Here is a 20,777-nt window from a genome sequence, read left to right on the forward strand (position 1 = left end):
AACAGTGGCAAGCATGGAGAGATGGGCTTTGTCATTGACCTTGGGCAGCGCTGCAATAATTTTACAATTACAACCTCAAAGTAGCACATACAAATACATGTAGGGAGTAACATTTAAGTCCATAAAAGCATAAATGTTTATTCGTAAAAACATAGAAACATAAAAATCTACAGCACACGACAGGTTCTTCAACCCACTATGTTGTGCCAACGATGTAACCTACTGTAGAAACTGCTTAGAATTACACTACCACATAGCCCTCTGTTTTTCTAAGCTCCATGTACCTACATAAGGGACTCTTAAAAGACCCTGTTGTATCCACCTCTATCACCTTCGCTGGCAGTACATTCCACATACCAACCACTCTTTGTGTTAAAAACATACTTCTGACATGCTCCTTGACATACTCCCAAGCACTTGAAAACTATGCCCCCTCATATTAGCCATTTCAACCCTGGTAAAAAGCCTCTGACTATCCTCATGATCAATGCCTCTCATCATCTTATACACCTCTATCAGGTCACCTCTCATCCTCCATTGCTCCAAAGAGAGAAGGTCAAGTTCACTCAACCTATTCTCATAAGGCATGCTCCCCAATCCAGGCAACATCCTTGGAAGTCTCCTCTGCACTCTCTCTATAGTTTCCACATCCTTCCTGTAATGAAGTGACCAGAACTGGACACAGTACTCCAACTGGGGTTTAACTAAGGTCTTATATACAGTAGCCATAACATTACCTTATGGATCTTGAACTCAATCCCACGGTTGATGAATACCAACACACCATATGCCTTCTTAACAACACTGACAACCTGTGCATCAGCTTTGAGTGTCCAATGGACATGGACCCCAAAATCTCTCAGATCCCTCGCACCACCAAGAGTCTTACCATTGATATTACATTCTGTCTTCAAATTTGACCTACCGAAATGAACCACTTCACACTTATCTGGGTTGAACTCCATCTGCCACTTCTCAGCCCAGTTCTGCATCCTATCGATGTCACTCTGTAACCTTTGACAACCTTCCAGACTATCCACAAATACCCCCCAACTTTTGTGTCATCAGCATACTTACTAACCCACATTTCTACTTCCTCATCCAGGTCATTTATAAAAATCACAAAGAAGAGGGGTCCCCGAACAGATCCCCGTGGAACACCACTGGTCACCGACCTCCATGCAGAATATGAACCATCTACAACCACCCTTTTCCTTCTATGGGAAGCCAATTCTGGATCCACAAAGCAAGGTCTCCTTAGATACCATGCCTCATTACTTTCTAAATGAGCCTGGCATTGGGAACCTTATCAAATGCCTTACTGAAATCCATATACACTACATCCACTGTTTTGTTAAATCCTCAAAGAAATCAATCAGGTTCGTAAGGCATGACCTTCCCTTGACCAGACCATGCTGACTATCCCTAATCAGATTATGTCTCTCCAAATGCTCATAAATCCCACCTCTCAGGATCTTCTCCAACAACTTGCCCACCACTGAAGTAAGACTCGCTGGTCTATAATTTCCTGGGTGATCTCTACTCCCTTTCTTGAACAAGGAAACAACATTTGCAACCTTCCAATCCTCTGGTGCTTCTCCCATCCCTATTGATGATGCAAAGATCATCGCCAGAGGCTCAGCAATCTCCTCCCTCATATCCCATAGTAGCCTGAGGTATATCTCATCCAGTCCTGGCAACTTATCTAACTTAATATAAAAACAGATAGCAAAATTTTTTACAAATATATAAAGCAGAAGAGGGTGGCTAAAGTCAATGTAGGTCTCTTGAAAGACAAGAAGGGGAAATTGATATTGGGTGATAAGGAAATGGATGAGGCATTGAATGATTATTTTGTGCTGGTCTTCACGGTGGAGGACACGTCTAATATGCCAAAGGAGGATGCTATGGATGAAATGGGAGGGGAGGACCTCAATAAAATCACTGTAACTAAAGAGATAGTGATGAGCAAACTAGAGGGCCTGAAGGTAGTTAAGTACCCTGGTCCTGATGGGATCCATCCAAGGATGCTGAAGGAATTGGCGGAGGTTATAGTAGTCTCGTTGGTAATCTTTTATCAAAACTCTCTTGACTCTGGGCAGGTCCCGGCGAATTGGAAGACAGCAAATGTCACGCCACTTTTTTTTAAAGGGTGTAGGCAAAAGAGGGGCAACTATAGGCCAGTTAGCTTAACATCTGTAGTTGGGAGAATGCTTGAGGCTGTTGTTAAAGAAGAAATAGTGAAACATTTTGAAAGGAGTGGTTCCATTAGACAGACACAGCATGGATTCAGAAAGGGCAGGTCCTGTTTGACAAACTTACTGGAGTTCTTTGAGGACATAATGAGTGCAGTGAATAGGGGAACAGGTGCATGTCATATACTTGGATTTCCAGAAGGTGTTCGATAAGGTGCCGCACAAGAGACTCATGAGTAAGATACAAATGCATGGAGTTGGAGGAAGTGTATTGGCATGGATAGTGGATTGGTTAACCAATAGAAGGCAGAGAGTTGGTATAAATGGGTGTTTGTCCAGTTGGCAGTCAGCGGCGAGTGGGGTGCCGCAGGGGTCAATGTTGGGCCTGCAGCTGTTTACCATTTACATTGTTGGTTTGGAAGAGGGGGCTGAGTGTAGCATAGCAAAATTTGCTGATGACACTAAACTGAGTGGAAAAGCAAATTGTATAGAGGATGTGGAGAGTCTGCAGAGGGATATAGATAGGTTAAGTGAGTGGGCCAAGGTCTGGCAGATGGTAAATGGGAGGTCATCCACTTTGGATGGAATAATAGAAGAGCAGATTATTATTTAAATGGTGAAAGATTGCAGCGTGCTGCTGTGCAGAGGGACTTGGGAGTGCTTGTTCATGAACTGCAAAAAACTGGCTTTCAGGTACAACAGGTTATTAAGAAGGCAAACGGAACTTACGTTGCCGATGAACAACGGGAACTCAAGAAATGCAGGTATGATCTGCGCAAAGTCATCAAGGCAGCAAAACAGGGACAAGATACAGACATAACTCTCCACCAACCACAAACACAGCTTATGACAAGGTCTGCACACCATTACAGACTTCAAAGTGGAATTTCCAACATTGCTGCCTCTCTCCCAGACAAGCTAAATCTTTTTTATGCTTGATTTGATGTCGCCAATACTGAATCCCTGAAGAGAGCCACTGATGCAACCTGCACCTTAGTCATCTCTGAGGCCGAGGTACGCAAGTGTTTACAACAAGTGGGCAGTCACAAGGCTGCAGGACTAGATGGCATCCCAGGGTGGGTACTCAGGATGTACGCGGCACAACTGGCAGGTGTGTTTACAGATCTCTCCCGCTCTCTCAGTGTAGAGTGCCCTCCCACTTCAAAACATCCACCATTGTTCCTATACCTAAAAAGACCAAGGTAACATGTCTGAACAACTGGTGTCCTCTCACACTCACCTCAATAATAAGCAAATGCTTTGAGAGGCTGGTCAAGGACTACAAAGAATTCCTTGTGACTTGGATAGGCTGGGTGAGTGGGCAGATACTTGGCAGATGACGTTTAATGTGAATAAGTGTGAGGTTATCCACTTTGGGAGTAAGAACAGGAAGGCAGATTATTATCTGAACGGTGTAAAGTTAGGTAAGAGAGAAATACAAAGAGATCTAGGAGTCCTTGTTCATCAGTCACTGAAGGTGAATGAGCAAGTGCAGCAGGCAGTGAAGAAGGCTAATGGAATGTTGGCCTTTATTACAAAGGGAATTGAGTACAAGAGCAAGGAAATCCTCTTGCATTTGTACAGGGCCCTGGTGAGACCACACCTGGAATATTGTGTACAGTGTTGGTCTCCAGGGTTAAGGAAGGACATCCTGGCTGTAGAGGAAGTGCAGCATAGATTCACAAGGTTAATTCCTGGGATGTCTGGATTGTCTTACGCAGAGAGGTTAGAGAGACTGGGCTTGTACACGCTGGAATTAAGGAGATTGAGAGGGGATCTGATTGCAACATATAAGATTATTAAGGGATTGGACAAGATAGAGGCAGGAAACATGTTCCAGATGCTGGGAGAGTCCAGTACCAGAGGGCATGGTTTGAGAATAAGGGGTAGGTCATTTAGGACAGAGTTAAGGAAAAATTTCTTCTCCCAGACAGTTGTGGGGGTGTGGAATGCACTGCCTCAGAAGACATGGAGGTCAATTCTCTGGATGCTTTCAAGAAGGAGCCAGATAGGTATTTTATGGATAGGGGAATCAAGGGATATGGGGACAAGGCAGGAACCGGGTATTGATAGTAGTTGATCAGCCATGATCTCAGAACGGCGGTGCAGGCTCGAAGAGCCGAATGGTCTACTTCTGCACCTATTGTCTATTGTCTATTGTCTACACTTGCAGCATACTACCACCCACACTGGACTCACTACAAATCACCTACTAACACAACCGACTGACAGACAACACAATAGCCACGGCTCTACATACCATCCTTACACATCTGGAGAAGAGGGATGTTTATGTGAGAATGCTGTTCTTGGACTACAGTTCATCATTCATCACCATAATTCCCTCCAGGCTTGACAAGAAGCTCAGAGACCTCGGCCTTTACCCTGTCATATGTAGCTGGATCCTGGACTTCCTGTCAGATTGCTGACAGGTGGTATGAGTGGGCTCCCTCACTTTTGCTCCTCTGACCCTCAACACAGGTATCCCTCAGGGCTGTGTACTAAGGCCCTCCTTTACTCCCTGTATACCCATGATTGTGTCACCACCCACAGCTCTAATCAGCTAATTAAATTTGCTGACGACACTACACTGATTGGCCTAATCTCAAACAATATCGAGGTGGCCTACAGGGAAGAAGTTATCAGCCTAACACAGTGGTGTCCCTCAATGTTGCAAAAACAAAGGAGATTGTTGTGGACTACAGGAGGAATGGAGACAGGCTAACCCCTACAGACATCAATGGATCTGGGGTTGAGAGGGTGAACAGCTTTAAGCTCCTCGGCACTGAGGCTCTCACGTGATCTGTGCATACCGGCTGTGTGGTGAAAAAGGCACAGCACCTGTTTCATCTCAGACGGTTGAGGAAGTTTGGTATGGGCCCCCAAATCCTAAGAACTTTCCACAGGGGCACAATTGAGAACATCCTGACTGGCTGATTCACTGCCTGGTATGGGAACTGTACTTCCCTCAATCGCAGGACAATGTGTGGTGCAGTCAGCCCAGCGTATCTGTAGATGTGAACTTCCCACTATTCAGGGCATTTACAAAGACAGGTGTGTAAAAAAGGCTCTAGGACAGCTTCTTCTACCAAGCCATCAGGCTGCTTAATTCATGCTGACATAATTGTATTTCTATGTTATATTGACTGTCCTGTTGTAACTTACTCATTATTATAAATTACTATAAATTGCAAATTGCACATTTAGACAGAGATGTAACAAAGATTTTTACTCCATGTATATGAAGGATGCAAGTAATAAAGTCAATTCAATTCAAAAGCTCCAGCACATCCTCTTTCTTAATGTCCATATACTCAAGTGTTTCAGAACGCTGTAAGTCAACCCTACGATTTCCAAGGTCCTTTTCACGGTGAAAACTGAAGCAAGTAAGTACCTTCCCTGCCTCCTCCACCTCCATGCACACGTTTCCACTATTGCTTCTGATTGGTCATATTCTCACATGGCTCATCCTCTTGCTCTTCACATACCTTGGAATTTTCCTTAATCCTGCTCGCCAAGGCCTTCTCATGGCCCCTTCTGGCTCTCCAAATATCATTCTTGAGCTCGTTCCTGCCACCCTTGTAATTTTCTAGAGCTCTAACAGTACCTGGTTTCTTGAACCTTTCATAAGCTGTTCTTTTCTTCTTAACTAGATTTTCTACATCCTTTATACACCATTGTTCTTTTACCCTATCATCCTTTCCCTGTCTCATTGGAACATACCTATGCAGAACACCATATAACCATATAACAATCACAGCACGGAAACAGGCCATCTCAGCCCTCCTAGTCCGTGCCGAACTCTTAATCTCACCTAGTCCCACCTATCCACACTCAGCCCATAACCCTCCACTCCTTTCCTGTCATTTACCTATCCAATTTTACCTTAAATGACACAACTGAACTGGCCTCTACCACTTCTACAGGAAGCTCATTCCACACAGCTATCACTCTCTGAGTAAAGAAATACCCCCTCGTGTTTCCCTTAAACTTCTGCCCCCAACTCTCAAATCATGTCCTCTCGTTTGAATCTCCCCTACTCCCAATGGAAACAGCCTATTCACGTCAACTCTATCTATCCCTCTCAAAATTTTAAATACCTCGATCAAATCCCCCCTCAACCTTCTACGCTCCAATGAATAGAGACCTAACTTGTTCAATCTTTCCCTGTAACTTAAGTGCTGAAACCCAGGTAACCCAGGTAACCATGCAAATGTTCCTTGAACATTTGCCACATTTCTGCCGTGCATTTTCCTGAGAACATCTGCTCCCAATTTAGGTTCCCAAAATTCCTGACTAACAGTATCATATTCCCCTTTCCCCAAATAAATATTTTCCCAAATTGCCTGCTCCTATCCCTCTCCAGCGCTCTGGTAAAGGAGACAGATTTGTGATCACTACCTCCAAAATGCTCTCCCACTGAAAGATCTGACACCTGACCAGGTTCATTTCCCAATACCAGATCAAGTACAGTCTCTCCTCCAGCTGGCTTATCTACATACTGTGTCAGGAAACCTTCCTGAACACATCTAACAAACTCCACCCCATCTAAACCCCTTGCTCCAAGCAGAAGCCAGTCAATATCAGTGAAGTTAAAATCTCCCAAAACAACAACTCTGTTATTATTGCATCGTTCCAGAATCTGCCCCCCTATCTGCTCCTTGATGTCTCTGTTATGAATGGGGTGTCTCTCAAAACACCCAGTAGGGTTATTGCCCCCTTTCTGCTGTTTCTGCCTTCCACCCACAGAGATTCCGTAGACAATCCCTCCGTGACTTCCTCCTTTTCTGCAGCCATGACACTATCCCTGATTAGCAGAGCCACACCCCCACCTTTTTTGCCTCTCTCCCTGTTCTTTTTGAAACATCTAAAGTCCAGCACATTCAGCAGCCATTCCTGCCCCTGAGGCATCCAAATCTCTGTGATGGCCACATCATTACAGTTCCACATATTGACCCACGATGTAAGTTCATCCACCTTGTAAATGATACTCCTTTGCATTAAAATAGACACATCTCAAACCATTTGGTGAAGTGCTTCTTTGCTCTATCCTTCCTCAAACTTCCTACAAGCTGTCTCTACTTGTGTACCAAATGCCCTATCTTCTGTCTCTTTACTTCGGATCCCACTCCCCTGCAAATCTAGTTTAAACCCTCCCCAATAGCATTAGTAAATCTCATCACCAGGATATTGGTTCCCCTCTAGTTCAGATGCAACCCATCCCACTTGTACAGGTCACTCCTTCCCCAGAAAAGGTTCAGATGATCCAAGAACTTGCAACCCTGCCCCCTACATCATCTCCTCAGCCACTCATCCATCTGTGCTATCTTCCTGTTCTGACCTTCACTGGATCGTGGCACTGGGAGTAATCCAGAGATTACCATCTTGGAGGTCCTGCTCTTCAGCCTCCTTCCTAACTCCCTAAACTTACTGCCCAGGACCTCTACCCCTCTCCTGCCTATGTCATTGATATCAGCATATACCACGACCTCCAGCTGCTCACCCTCCCCTTCATGGATATTCTACAACCGCTCAGAGACATCCTGGACCCTAACACCCAGGAGGCAACACACTATCCTGGTGTCTCTTCTATTGCCACAGAATCTCCTGTCTGTCCCCCTAACTATTGAGTCCCCTAATGCTCTGCCTGAATTCACCCTACCCTTCTGAGGCTCAGAGCCGACCACAGTGCTATTGGACTTGCTGCTGCTGCCTTACCCAGATAGATCATCCCCCACAGCAGTATCCAAATGGATATACCTGTTGCTGAGGGGAATGGCCACAGGGGGACCCTGCACTGACTTCCTTCTCCCTTTACCTCTCTCTGTGTTTACCTATAAATTCTGCTGAATTTATTCCCTGAATTCTGCACTCTGGGTGTAATCACCTGCTCAAAAGTCATATCTATCAATTGCTCTGCCTCCCGGATGATCCTTAGTTGTTCCAGATTCAGCTCCAGCTCCTTAATGCAGTTTTTCAGGAGCTGGAGTTGGCTGCACTTCCCGCAGGTGTAGTCATCAGGGAGACCATCAGTTTCCATGAATTCCCACATCCTAAAAGAAGATCATTCCACTATCATATCTGTCTACCTACCTGCACTGTACAATGAGCAAACAAGGCCAAATCTTCTATCCTTTCTCTTTGGCGTCAGCCTCATCTCGTTGAAGCCCCTTGAGTCAAAGCCTGATGCTCCTACTCTCACCACTGGCCTACTCCAACAATGGCTGCCCCGCTTGCCCCTTCTGTGCTTTTATTTAATTCGCAGATTCTGCTCCTGAAGCTGATTGGACCTCTGGAATATCCGAATATCCACAAAGTTCTTCTTTTAGACAAGCTTTGCTAACCTGGCAAGTAAACTCCTCAAAGTGCTCTGCTCTGAATACTGATTGGATCTCTGGAATTTATTACATGCTTGCCGTTTGGCGAGTGCTCCATTGGTCTACTTTTCTGTTCATTTGTTTCTGGTTGGAGAGAGACCATAATTGTGAACTAAGTTGAGGAAGGAGTGACTATCGCTTGATCTGTGTAAGTAGTATATTGTATATAGTTTTTCTTCTTTTTCCTCACAGTACAAATATTTTCACATTTTCACACCTCATGTGAATTGTGAGCACTTAATAAAACAACCGCACCTGCTTTTGCTGCGGAGTCAGTTTTTTTTTTCAAGAAATGTAGAGGCCATAAAATACCACTACATCACAATCCTTTAATGTAGTTTTCCATTCTACCATACACATTTGCTGTTCTTGTAGTCTGCTCTGTTCTAATTTAAGACCCAAGTTTCAGTTTATTAGCAGGCAAATCAACCATGTAGGGCATCACATGGCTGTGGCCAAACTGTTAGTACTGTCTACTTCACTGATAGACTCAGTGACTGTTGAAACGGAGCAGGGACATTCATATTTATGTCCACTTCTCATTAATGTGGGCTACCTAATTAAAGTTGCTACATAATGCTCATTGATATTGTGTACTTGGATTTTCAGAAGACCTTTAACAAGATACACACATGAGGCTACTTAACAAGTTATGAGCCCATGGTATTACAGAGAAGATTCTAGCACGGATATAGCAGTGGTTGATTGGCAGGAGGCAAGGACTGGGAAAATAAAGGAGCCTTTTCTGGTTGGCTGCCAGTGACTACTGGTGTTCCACAGGGGTCTGTGTTGGGATCAATCCTTTTTAAGTCATATGTCAATGATTTGAATGATGGAATTGATGGTTTTGTTGCAGAGTTTTGGAGATGCCATATAGATAGATAGAGGGGCAGGTAGTTTTCAGGAAGTAGAGAGGACTTGGATAGATTAAGAGAATGTGCAAAGCAGTGGAAGATGGAATACGGTGTCGGGAAGTGTATGGTCATGCACTTCGGTAGAAGAAATGAAAGGGTTAACTATTTTCTAAATGGAGAGAAAATACAAAAAAATTGAAACACAAAGGGACTTGGGATCCTTATGTAGGATTCCCTAAAGGTTAATTTGCTGGCTGAGTCTCTGGTGAGCAAGGTAAATACAATGTTAACATTCATTTCAAGAGGACTAGAATATAAAAGCAAGGATGTGATGTTGAGACTTTATAAAGCACTGGTGAGGCCTCACTTGGAGTATTGTGAGCAGTTTTGAGCCCCTTGTCTTAGAAAGGATGTGCTAAAACTAGAGTGGGTTCAAAGGAGGTTTATAACAACTTGTTATATGAAAAGTGTTTGATGGCTCTGAGCCTGTATTTGCTGGAATTCAGAAGAATGAAGGGTGACCCTATTGAAACCTATCGAATGGTCAAAGGCCTTGATAGAGTGGATGTGGAAAGGATGTTTCCTATTGTGGGAGAGTCTAAGAACAGAGGACACAGCTTCAGAATAGAGGAACATCCTTTTAGAATGAGGATGAGGCAGAATTTCTTCAACCAGAAATAAATCTGTGGAATTAATTGCCACAGGCAGATGTGGAGGCTGCCTTTATGTATATTTAAGGCAGAAGCTGATAGATTCTTGATTGGTTGGGGCATGAAGGCATATGGGTGGAAGGCAAGAGATTGGGGCTGAGAGGAAAACTGGATCAGCCATGATGAAATTAGCAGAGCAGACTTGATGGGCCAGATAGCCTAATTCTGTTCCTATATCTTATTGTTTTATGGTCTAATAAGTTTGTACTTTTATCACAGAATCATTGCCCACCTTGTCCATGCCAACTGTGATGCCTCGCTACACTATCTACATTTGCCTGCCTTAGGCCCATATCTGTACATCTTTTCTATCCAAGTACTTGCCCAAATATCTTTTAAACATTATAATTGATGTGATATCAGCACCGGACTCTGGAGCGAAGGTTCCCAAGTTTGAATCCAGTCGGGCCACTCCTGGACACGCTTTCCATCCGTGCCAGGTTGAGTGTCGAGCTCGCAACTCAGCCTCGTAAAAAAAAACAACTGTGCTGTGAGAAGGACGTGTGGAACTACTCACAGAATCTTTCCTCCAAGACAACCACTTGAAAAGTGGTCGCCAAGGCTCTGGCAGAGTATGGCATGCACAAAAAAAGATTGTATCTGCCTCTACCAGCTCTCTCTAGCAGCTTTGTCACATGGAGTAAAGAATCTTTCTCTGAATACTGTAACTATTACACTGAAGATAACAGTGGGACATTTGATGCCTACCATATTGCAGATGTTCATCCTTCAACAGTATCATTTCCAGTTTTGAATCTGGAAACACTAAAATTATATATCCTTGTACAATATTTAGTTCCTCTAAAGATGCCTTAATGTTTCCCTGCTAGCAAATCACCCACCACTGTATTTGCCAATGAATTGAACTTGTAGAGTAAAAAGCTTTTATTTTGCATGTACCTCAGCTGGAGGATACTCAAAGGAAATTAGTAAGACCCACTTCTTACTTTGGGTTTGGATAGTCACATAAAAAGAGGCCAAATGGGATGGGGTGGTGGTGTGGGTGGGGGAAGGTTGGAGTTCAACTTTGTTCAATTAATCCAAGTGTTGGGTCAACTGCCAGAATTCAAGTGTGATAGGACGATGGGTCTGTATTCACTGAGGGGAAAGGAAGCTAGGATCAGTAGTTATGTGGGGTGGGGGTTACTGATCGATGTGGAGAAGTAAATAAATTAGGCAAGTCACTGCCATCAGAAAAGCCGCTGGTTCGAGTCGCTGCCATTGGAGGGGCTGCTGATTTAAGTTGCTGCTGGGTCCCAGTGCTATCAAAATGTTATCAAAATTCTGAGATTTATGGATTGGACTGTAGTTCATATTGGCCTCTTGCAGTTCTATGTTTTTTTTTTCGTTCTCACCCATTCTTTCTTGCTGTGGATTGGCGGGGTGGGGGTTTAGGTTATCTGTTAGTGTTTGTGTGGGGGTGATGATTGATGGCTTTCTTTCAACTACTTGTATGGTTTTCTGTATTCTATAGCTATCTGGAGAAGAGACAAATCTCAGAGTTGTATTCTACATACCTTCTTTGATAATAAAATGAACCTTTGAACCTGGGGTTAGAGTTGAATATGGGGGTGAAATGATTATTACCCGGGTTCTATAACTGAGTGCTTATTGTGACCAAGTATTTTAAGTGGTGACAAAGGTAATCCTAATCCCACAATGTGACAGTATTTCAACTGCCAACAGAATGTCTGGTGTCAGAGATTATTACATGGCTAAAGTTAAACAGATCTCATTGTCCCTTTTATTTTAAATGTTTCTGCTATATTTTCTGCTGAATATTTTACTAGCATATCACAACTCAATGGTGAATTTGAGTAAAGTTTTAATACAAGAATATTCAAACCAGTTAATATTCTATTAGCCAGGCATATTAACTAGGCATGGTAATATTGAAAAAAGTACAATCAAGGAAACATTCATACCTAATCTAACCATTTCAAATGCACTTAAAAATACTGTGGCAGTAAAACACCAAATATTTTACAGTTAAATATAAAACTCATTATATGAATGGATTGATCAGTTCTCTGAGTTAGTAAGACATCTTCCAGTGTGAGAATGTTTCAACTGTTTACTACATGAATAGATGTAGAACCACCCCAGCAGTGACCTTATGAGAAAACGAGTATTTACAAAGGCAGTTCCTTTGGGAGGATTGGTTCATTTTCTGGTTTCATGACACTATTTCATTCTAGATGACTAGCCCATGTTACAAATGGAATAATCAATGATATCAAGAAGCTGCCTTAACCTTATTCAATGCACTCCATGCAAAAATCTTCTGATGAATTTCAATTCTCAATTCCATTTTAAATCTTTTTGTATTTATTTGTGAAGAGGTTGTAAAGACCTGGCTTTAAATACAAAATTTTCCTAGAATTGGAACCTTTTAATTTCAGTGTTGAATAAATGCTGGTTTTGGGTAAGTTATGTGCAGTACATGACTGTACTTTCTTATAAAGTGACCAAAATATATGATACAGAAAATATCACAAGGTAGGAAAGAATCTGGGTGTGTATACAGAGCTGCTCAAATTACATAAATCCACATCAAAAGGTCACAGGAGAAATAGAAATTAGTCCCTAGGCTTCAGCTGCATGGTCAAGATCAGCTTGTATTTTCAGCTCTTTCAAACAAGAGAGTCGCCTTCGAGGCCCATCTAGCTCATTAACACAACCCTGAGACTTAAATCATTCCAGAGAAAGAATTAAATTAAACATTTAACATGTCTGCTATTTTTTCATTTTCATGTTAATATTATCCTTTCTTGAATTATTCTTGCCACACATTACATTTCTTATGTAAAGAAAATTGTTCTTTACATAATTATAAAAAATTATACTAAACTTAATACTGCATATTAATATTTGTATTTCACTTTGGCAGTTCTTATTAACTCTTCTGTTTTCCTTTACTTTTAAAATTATATTAATTTTTAATTAAGAAAAATAATTCCTCTAAGGGAATGAGATTCTGCACATGAAGTTAAATTTTCAGTATAGTGAGGATGGTCAGCAATAGCTATAATTTATTATTGCCATTAGAGATATCACTATTGCTGATTGTGCAATATTTTAACTATCTTTACAGCAAGAGCAGTAAGTAATTACTCTGCACTCTGGTCACAGTAATAACTAATGTGAAGATAGTAACAGCAATGTTGAGTTGTGGGGTATTATTATTGGCAACTTGTAGATTTTCATGTTAATTCTGCATGCCAGGGTTTGCTATCAGTATTGTCATCATGAGTAGATCAGGATCAGGGCCAATCCATTTAAAATTATAAGGCTAGAAGTAAGGATGTTTGCTGATGATTGTACAATGTTTAGCACCATTTGCAACACTTCAGATAATGAAACCTTCTCTGTGGATTGTCACCTTGTAGTGGTGGAGAAGCTTGTGTGGTTCTGAGATCCCGAGAGCGATGTCATTTGGAGCTATGCTCCTGTTAGGGTCACCCATGGCGGTAAGGTGGAGGGTGAGGTCCCTGACAAAGAACAATCCAACCAAGACCTCAATGGTGGAACAGGTGGACGAAGTTACTTCGAACTTAATGGCTGTGAAGGTGGATGAAGGCTGCAACAAATCCATCAGCTCCAATCGTCATGGTTTCCATGCCATTAGAATCAGTTGGCTGATTTGTGAAGTATCATGTGCTTCTTGGAGTGTAACATCAAGCACACGTTAAACAAATACACGCAGGGGCATCTTCACTCTGTGATAGATCAACGGAATGAAGACCATCATCCTCGACCTTGAGCGATAGCCACAACAATAATGAAACAGCCCATATCCAGACTATATCCAGGCCTGGGTCCTCCAGGCTCCAACACTCCTCCTCCCCTGATTATAACCATATAACAATTACAGAACGGAAACAGGCCATCCCGGTCCTTCTAGTCCATGCCAAATGCTTACTCTCACCTAGTCCCACCAACCTGCACTCAGCCCATAACCCTCCATTTCTTTCCTGTCCATATACCTATCCAATTTTACTTTTAATGACAATATCGAACCTGCCTCTACCACTTATACTAGAAGCTCATTCCACACAGCTACCACTCTCTAAGTAAAGAAGTTCCCCCTTGTGTTACCCCTAAACATTTGCCCCTTAACTCTCAACTCATATCCTCTTGTTTCAATCTCCCCTACTCTCAATGGAAAAAGCCTATCCATGTCAACTCAATCTACCCCCTCATTATTTTAAATACCTCTATCAAGTCCCCCCTCAACCTTCTATGCTCCAAAGAATAAAGACCTAACTTGTTCAACCTTTCCCTGTAACTTAGGTGCTGAAACCCAGGTAACATTCTAGTAAATCTTCTCTGTACTCTCTCTATTTTGTTGATATCTTTCCTATAATTCGGTGACCAGAACTGTACACAATACTCCAAATTCGGCCTTATCAATGCCTTGTACAATTTTAACATTACATCCCAACTCCTATACTCAATGCTCTGATTTATAAAGGCCAGCATACCAAAAGCTTTCTTCACCACCCTATCCACATGAGATTCCACCTTCAGGGAACTATGCACCAGTATTCCTAGATCACTCTGTTCTACTGCGTTCTTCAATGCCCTACCATTTACCATGTATGTCCTATTTGGATTATTTTGCTACCAAAATGTAGCACCTCACACTTATCAGCATTAAACTCCATCTGCCACCGTTCAGACCACTCTGCTAACTGGCCTAAATCTCTCTGCAAGCTTTGAAAACCTACTTCATTATCCACAACGCCTCCTACCTTAGTAACATCTGCATACTTACTAATCCAATTTACCACCCCATCATCCAGATCATTAATGTATATGACAAGCAACACTGGATCCAATACAGATCCCTAAGGCACATGACTCGTCACCAGCCTCCAACCTGACAAACAGTTATCCACCACTACTCTCTACTCTCTGGCATTTCCCATCCAGCCACTGTTGAATCCATTTTACTACTTCCATATTAATACCTAACTATTGAACGTTCCTAACAAACCTTCCGTGCGGAACCTTGTCAAAGGCCTTACTGAAGTCCATATAGACAACATCCACTGCTTTTCCCTTGTCAACTTTCATCATAACCTCTTCAAAAAATTCAATAAGATTTGTCAAACATGACCTTCCACGCTGACTATTATCAGACCCTGTCCATCCAGATAATTATATATACCATCTCTAAGAATACCTTCCATTAATTTACCCACCACTGACATCAAACTGACAGGTCTATAATTGCTAGGTTTACTCTTAGAACCCTTTTTAAACAATAGAACCACATGTGCAATATGCCAATCCTCCGGCACCATCCCTGTTTCTAATGTCATTTGAAATATTTCTGTCAGAGTCCTTGCTATTTCTACACCAAGTTCCCTCAAGGTCCTCGGGAATATCCTGTCAGGACCCGGAGACTTATCCACTTTTATATTCCTTAAAAGCGCCTGTACTTCCTCCTCTTTAATTGTCATAGTTTCCATAACTTCCCTACTTGTTTCCCTTACCTTACACAATTCAATATCCTTCTCCTTAGTGAATACTAAGTTGGATTATTGAAAATATTAGTTGGATTATTTTCACCTGTGTTTCTTTTTAGTTATCAGGGCATCTGTGCCTTGTTTTGTTAGACTTTGCTCATTTTTGAGTTTACCTATCCTGCGTGTAATAACTCTTGAATCCTACCTAATGTTTTCTATGAACCAATCCTTGAGTAAAGGTTCTTCGTTCAACTTCATCCTTGTCTCTGGTCTCCTCTGTACTTGGGTCCACCTGGTCTATGTCTCCCCTTATAGTCTATGTATTAAAGATATGGAACTTTATCATAACCCTTGTTCAACCTAGCCTGGAAACCACCTCCGTTACATCCTAACTCTCTAAAGTTAAAGTCAGGAATGTGATGGGAATGGGAAGTGGAGTTAAAATGGGTAGCCACTGGGAGATCCTGCTTCTTCTGGTAGTGAGGGAGGAGGTGTAGGGGCAGAAGTAGCACTTGTTCCATTCACGTACCACCCTACCAGTCTTCGTGTCCAGCACATAATTCTCTGGAACTTCTACCATCTCCAATGGGATCCCACCAACAAGCACATCTTCTCCCCCCCTCAATTTCTGCTTTCTGCAGGGATCACTCCTTACTTGACTCCCTTGTTCATTCATCCCTCCTCACTGATCTCCCTTCCTGGTACTTATCCTTGCAAGCAGAACAAATGCTACACCTCTTACCTCACTACCATTCAGGGCCCCAAACAGACCTTTCAGGTGAGGTGACATTTTACCTGTGAGTCTATTGAGGCCATCTATTGTATTCGGTGCTCCCTGTGTGGCCTCCGGTATATAGTGAGACCTGAAGTAGATTGGGAGACCACTTCGCTAGGCTCCACCAGAAGAAGTGGGATCTCCCAGTGGCCACCCATTTTAATTCCACTTCCCATTCCCAATCTGATGTGTCTGTGAGTGCAGCTTCAACAGAACTCAAGAAGCTCAACACCATACAAGACATAAACAGCCTGCTTGATAGGCACCGCATCTACAACCATTCACTTGCCCCACCATCAATGCACAAAAGCAGCAGTTTCTACCATTCACAGGATGCAATCTAGCAACTCACTAGACTCTTCAAACTCCACCTTCCAAACCCACAACATCCACCAGCCCGAAGGACAAGGGCAGCAAAAGCATCTTCCACTTGGAAGATGACTACCAACCCACAAACATATCACTGTGCCTTCTCTGTCATTGGGTCAACATCCTGGAATTCTCTCAGCATTGTGAGTATACCCACACTTCAAGAACTGCACCTGTTCAAATCAGCTCTCCACCAGCTTCTCAAGGGTAACTCAGAATGAGCAATTAAATGCTGACTCAAGTTGCAAAACTCAAATGAACGAAAAATCAAACAGAAAACAAACTCCTAATTTCTACTTCAGTTGAAAGTTTCACTGGATCTTCATTATTCAGAAATATTAGGTAAAAGCCTGCAAATAAGAGATCTTTGATGTTAGAGTGGGTCATGTTCATGTTCATGTTCATCAGACCAGAGGACATTTCTCCAAAAGGTAAGATCTTTGTCCCCATGTGCACTTGCAAATTGTAGTCTGACTTTTTTATGGCAGTTTTGGAGCAGTGGCTTCTTCCTTGCTGAGCAGCCTTTCAGGTTATGTTGACATAGGACTAATTTTATTCTAGATATAGATACTTGTCTACCTGTTTCCTCCAGCATCTTCACAAGGTCCTTTGCTGTTGTTCTGGGATTGATTTGCACTTTTTGCCCCTAAGTACGTTCATCTCTCGGAGACAGAATGCGTCTCCTTCCTGAGTGGTATGATGGCTGCGTGGTCCCATGTACTATTGTTTGTACAGATGAACATGGTACCTTCAGGCATTTGAAAATTGCTCCCAAGGATGAACCAGACTTGTGGAGGTCCACAATTTTTTTTTCTAAGGTCTTAGCTGATTTCTTTTGATTTTGTTTGTAAACTTCTGACCCACTGGCACTGTGATATAGTCAATTAAAAGTGAAATAATCTGCCTGTAAACAATTGTTGGAAAAATCACTCATGTCGTGCACAAAGTAGATGTCCTCAACGTCTTGCCAAAACTATAGTTTGCTAATATGAAATCTGTGGAGTGGTTAAATAATGAGTTTTAATAACTTCAACCTAAGTATATGTAAACTCCTGACTTTAACTGTATATTAAAGTAACTTTAAATGGATTTTAAGGCATTTAATACAGATCTAAAATAATACCTTTATTTAAAATTATAGGTCATGGACTTGAAGGACAATTATTGGCCATTATTTAAGATTTAGATGAACTGCTATGGAGAGAGATTTGAGATAATAGATATGCACTTGAATGGGATGAAAGAGATGTCTTTCTTAAGAGCTGTAACTGTTAGCTATATGGCAAGGATGTAATGTTAAAGTTTTATAAGGCATTGGTCAGACCACACTTTGAGTATTCTGAGCAGTTTTGGGCCCCTGATCTAAGAAAGGATACCCTTATGAGGCGCATTTCATGGCTCTGGGCCTGTACTCGCTGGAGTTTAGAAGAATGAGGGGAGGATCTCTTTGAAGTCTATCTAATATTGAAAGGCCGAGATAGAGTGGATGTGGAGAGGATGTTTCCCAATGGGGAATCAAGAACCAAAGGGGACAACCTCAGAATAGAAGGACATCCCTTTAGAACAGATATGAGGAGGAATTTCTTTGAATAGATAGTGGTGAACCTGTGGAATTCATTGCCACAGACATCTGTGGAAGCCATGTCATTGGATATACTTAGAGCAAAAGTTGATAGGTTCATGATTAGTAAAGGTGTCAAAAGTTACAGGCAGGAGAATGGGACTTAGAGGGATAATAAATCAGACATGATGGAATGGCAAAAAAAGACTCAATGGGCTGAACAACCTAATTCTGCTCCTATGTTATGGTCTTACATTTATTAATGTCTTTGAAAACACAATATAAGCCTGAGAATCTAATGCTTAAACAAAGCTTTATGAGTTTAGGAAGTAGACTCAAGTATGAAACAACTTCAGTAAATTAAGTGGGCAAATCTACAACAGATGAATTTCAAACCAGGACATCCAACCTAGGTAAGGAAAGTATGGATCCAAATATTACTTAAGGGTGAAAATATAGACTGTAGAGGTGTACACATTTCCTGTAGCTATAGTAACCATGTACAAAAATAATGATGGAAAACACTGATACTTTGATAGCTTTCCAAACTAGGGAGCACTAGGTGCTTTGTTGGATGACATTTCAGGTACTCCAACTTGCCCCTCACATCACCTTTGAAATGACCCCCTCTCACTTTAAATGCATGCCCTCCGGCATTAGACATTTCAACCATTAGAAAAAGATATTGTCTATCCATGCCTCTGATAACCTTATGAAGCTCTCTCTGATTTTCCCTCAGTCTTCTTCGATCCACAGAAAGCAGCCCAAGTTTTTCCAACCTTTCGTGATGGCACATGCCCTCTAATCCAGGCAACATTCTGGTAAACCTCTTCTGTATGCTCTCCGAAGCTTTGACATCCTTTCTATAATGGGGTGACCAGAACTGTATGCAATACTCCAGATGCTATCTAAAGTTTTATAAAGCTGTAACATAACTTCCTCACTTTTTAAGTCAATGCCTTGACTTAAAGGCAAGCATGCCAAATGTTTCTTAACCAAACAATCAACCTGTATAGCCACTTTCAGGAAGCTGTAAACTTAGACCCCAAGATCTTTCTGCTTACCAACACTGTTGAGGATGTTGCCTTTATCAGTGTACTGTCTCTTTGCATTTGACCTACCAAGATGCAACACTTCACATTTGGCCAGGTTAAATTCCATCTGCCATTTCTCTGCCCAGGTCTGCAACTGACCTATCTTCCAAAGTTTTCTTTGCCAGTCTTCCATGGGCAAAAATCTCTACAGATGTCATCAAAATTAACCTTTTCCCAATTTAGAATCTGAACCTGAGGACCAGTCCTATCCTTCTCCATAATTGTCTTGACCCTTATAGAAATATGATCACTAGAACTAGTGTTCCCCTAACATATCCCAAATTTCAAGGCATGTCAGGGATATGACATCTATTCTGATTCTGAGACACTTATTTCTGTCACATTCCCAGATCAAGTACTGCACCCTCTCTGATTGAGATCTCTATATATTTGTGAAGGAAACTTTCCTGAACACATTTGACAAATCCCATCCCATCCAGTCCTTTTAAAGAATGGGAATCCCAGTCAATGTGCACAAAGTAAAAATCACCTACTTTCACAATATTATTTTTCTTGCAACTGCCTGCTACCTCCTCTAATGACCACAACCACCTTATCCATGCTCTAAGTTCATCTGCCTTACCTACAATACTCCTTGGATTAAAATGAACACAACTCAGAACTTCAATCCCATCATTCTCAACCTTTCAGTTTCAATATTTGAATGTAGGCTTAACATCTTCCCCACTTGCTGACATGCCACTTTGGTTCCCACCCCATTGCAACTTTAACTTAAACTCCCTAGAAAAGCACCAGCAAACCTTCTTGTAAGGATATTGGTCCTCCTCCAGTTCAGGTACAAACCATCTCAATTGTACAAGTCCAAACTTCCCTGGAAGAAAGTCCATTGATCCAAAAGTCTGAGGCTCTCCCTCTTGTACTACCTCCTTCGCCACATATTATCACGTATAATCTTCCTTCTTCCTTTCATATGGTATGGATAGCTATCCTGAGATATCATTCTGGAGTTCCTGACCATTAACTTAGCACATAACTCCCTGAACTCACTTTGCAAGACCTCATCACCCTTTTCTGCCTATGCCTTTGGTACAGATGCTGCTCACTCTTCCACTTAAGAATCCTATTGACTGAATCCAAGAGATCTATAACTTTGACACCTGGGAAGCAACATACCATCCAGCAGTCTTGTTGTTGACCACAGTATCCCCTCACCAATGAATCCCCCATCACTACTGTTGCCTCTTCTCATCACTTCCTTTCTGAGCTACAGAAGCAGACTCAGTGCCAGAGACCCAACTCTGGTTGCTTTCCTCTGCTAGGACCTACCTCCCAAAAGGATCCAAAACTTGTTATTGAGAGGAATAGCCACAGGGCTACTCTGCACTAAATTCCTATTCTATTTTGCTC

The sequence above is a fragment of the Hypanus sabinus genome, chromosome X1 (assembly GCF_030144855.1).
Source record: "Hypanus sabinus isolate sHypSab1 chromosome X1, sHypSab1.hap1, whole genome shotgun sequence".
Lineage (NCBI taxonomy): Eukaryota > Metazoa > Chordata > Chondrichthyes > Myliobatiformes > Dasyatidae > Hypanus > Hypanus sabinus.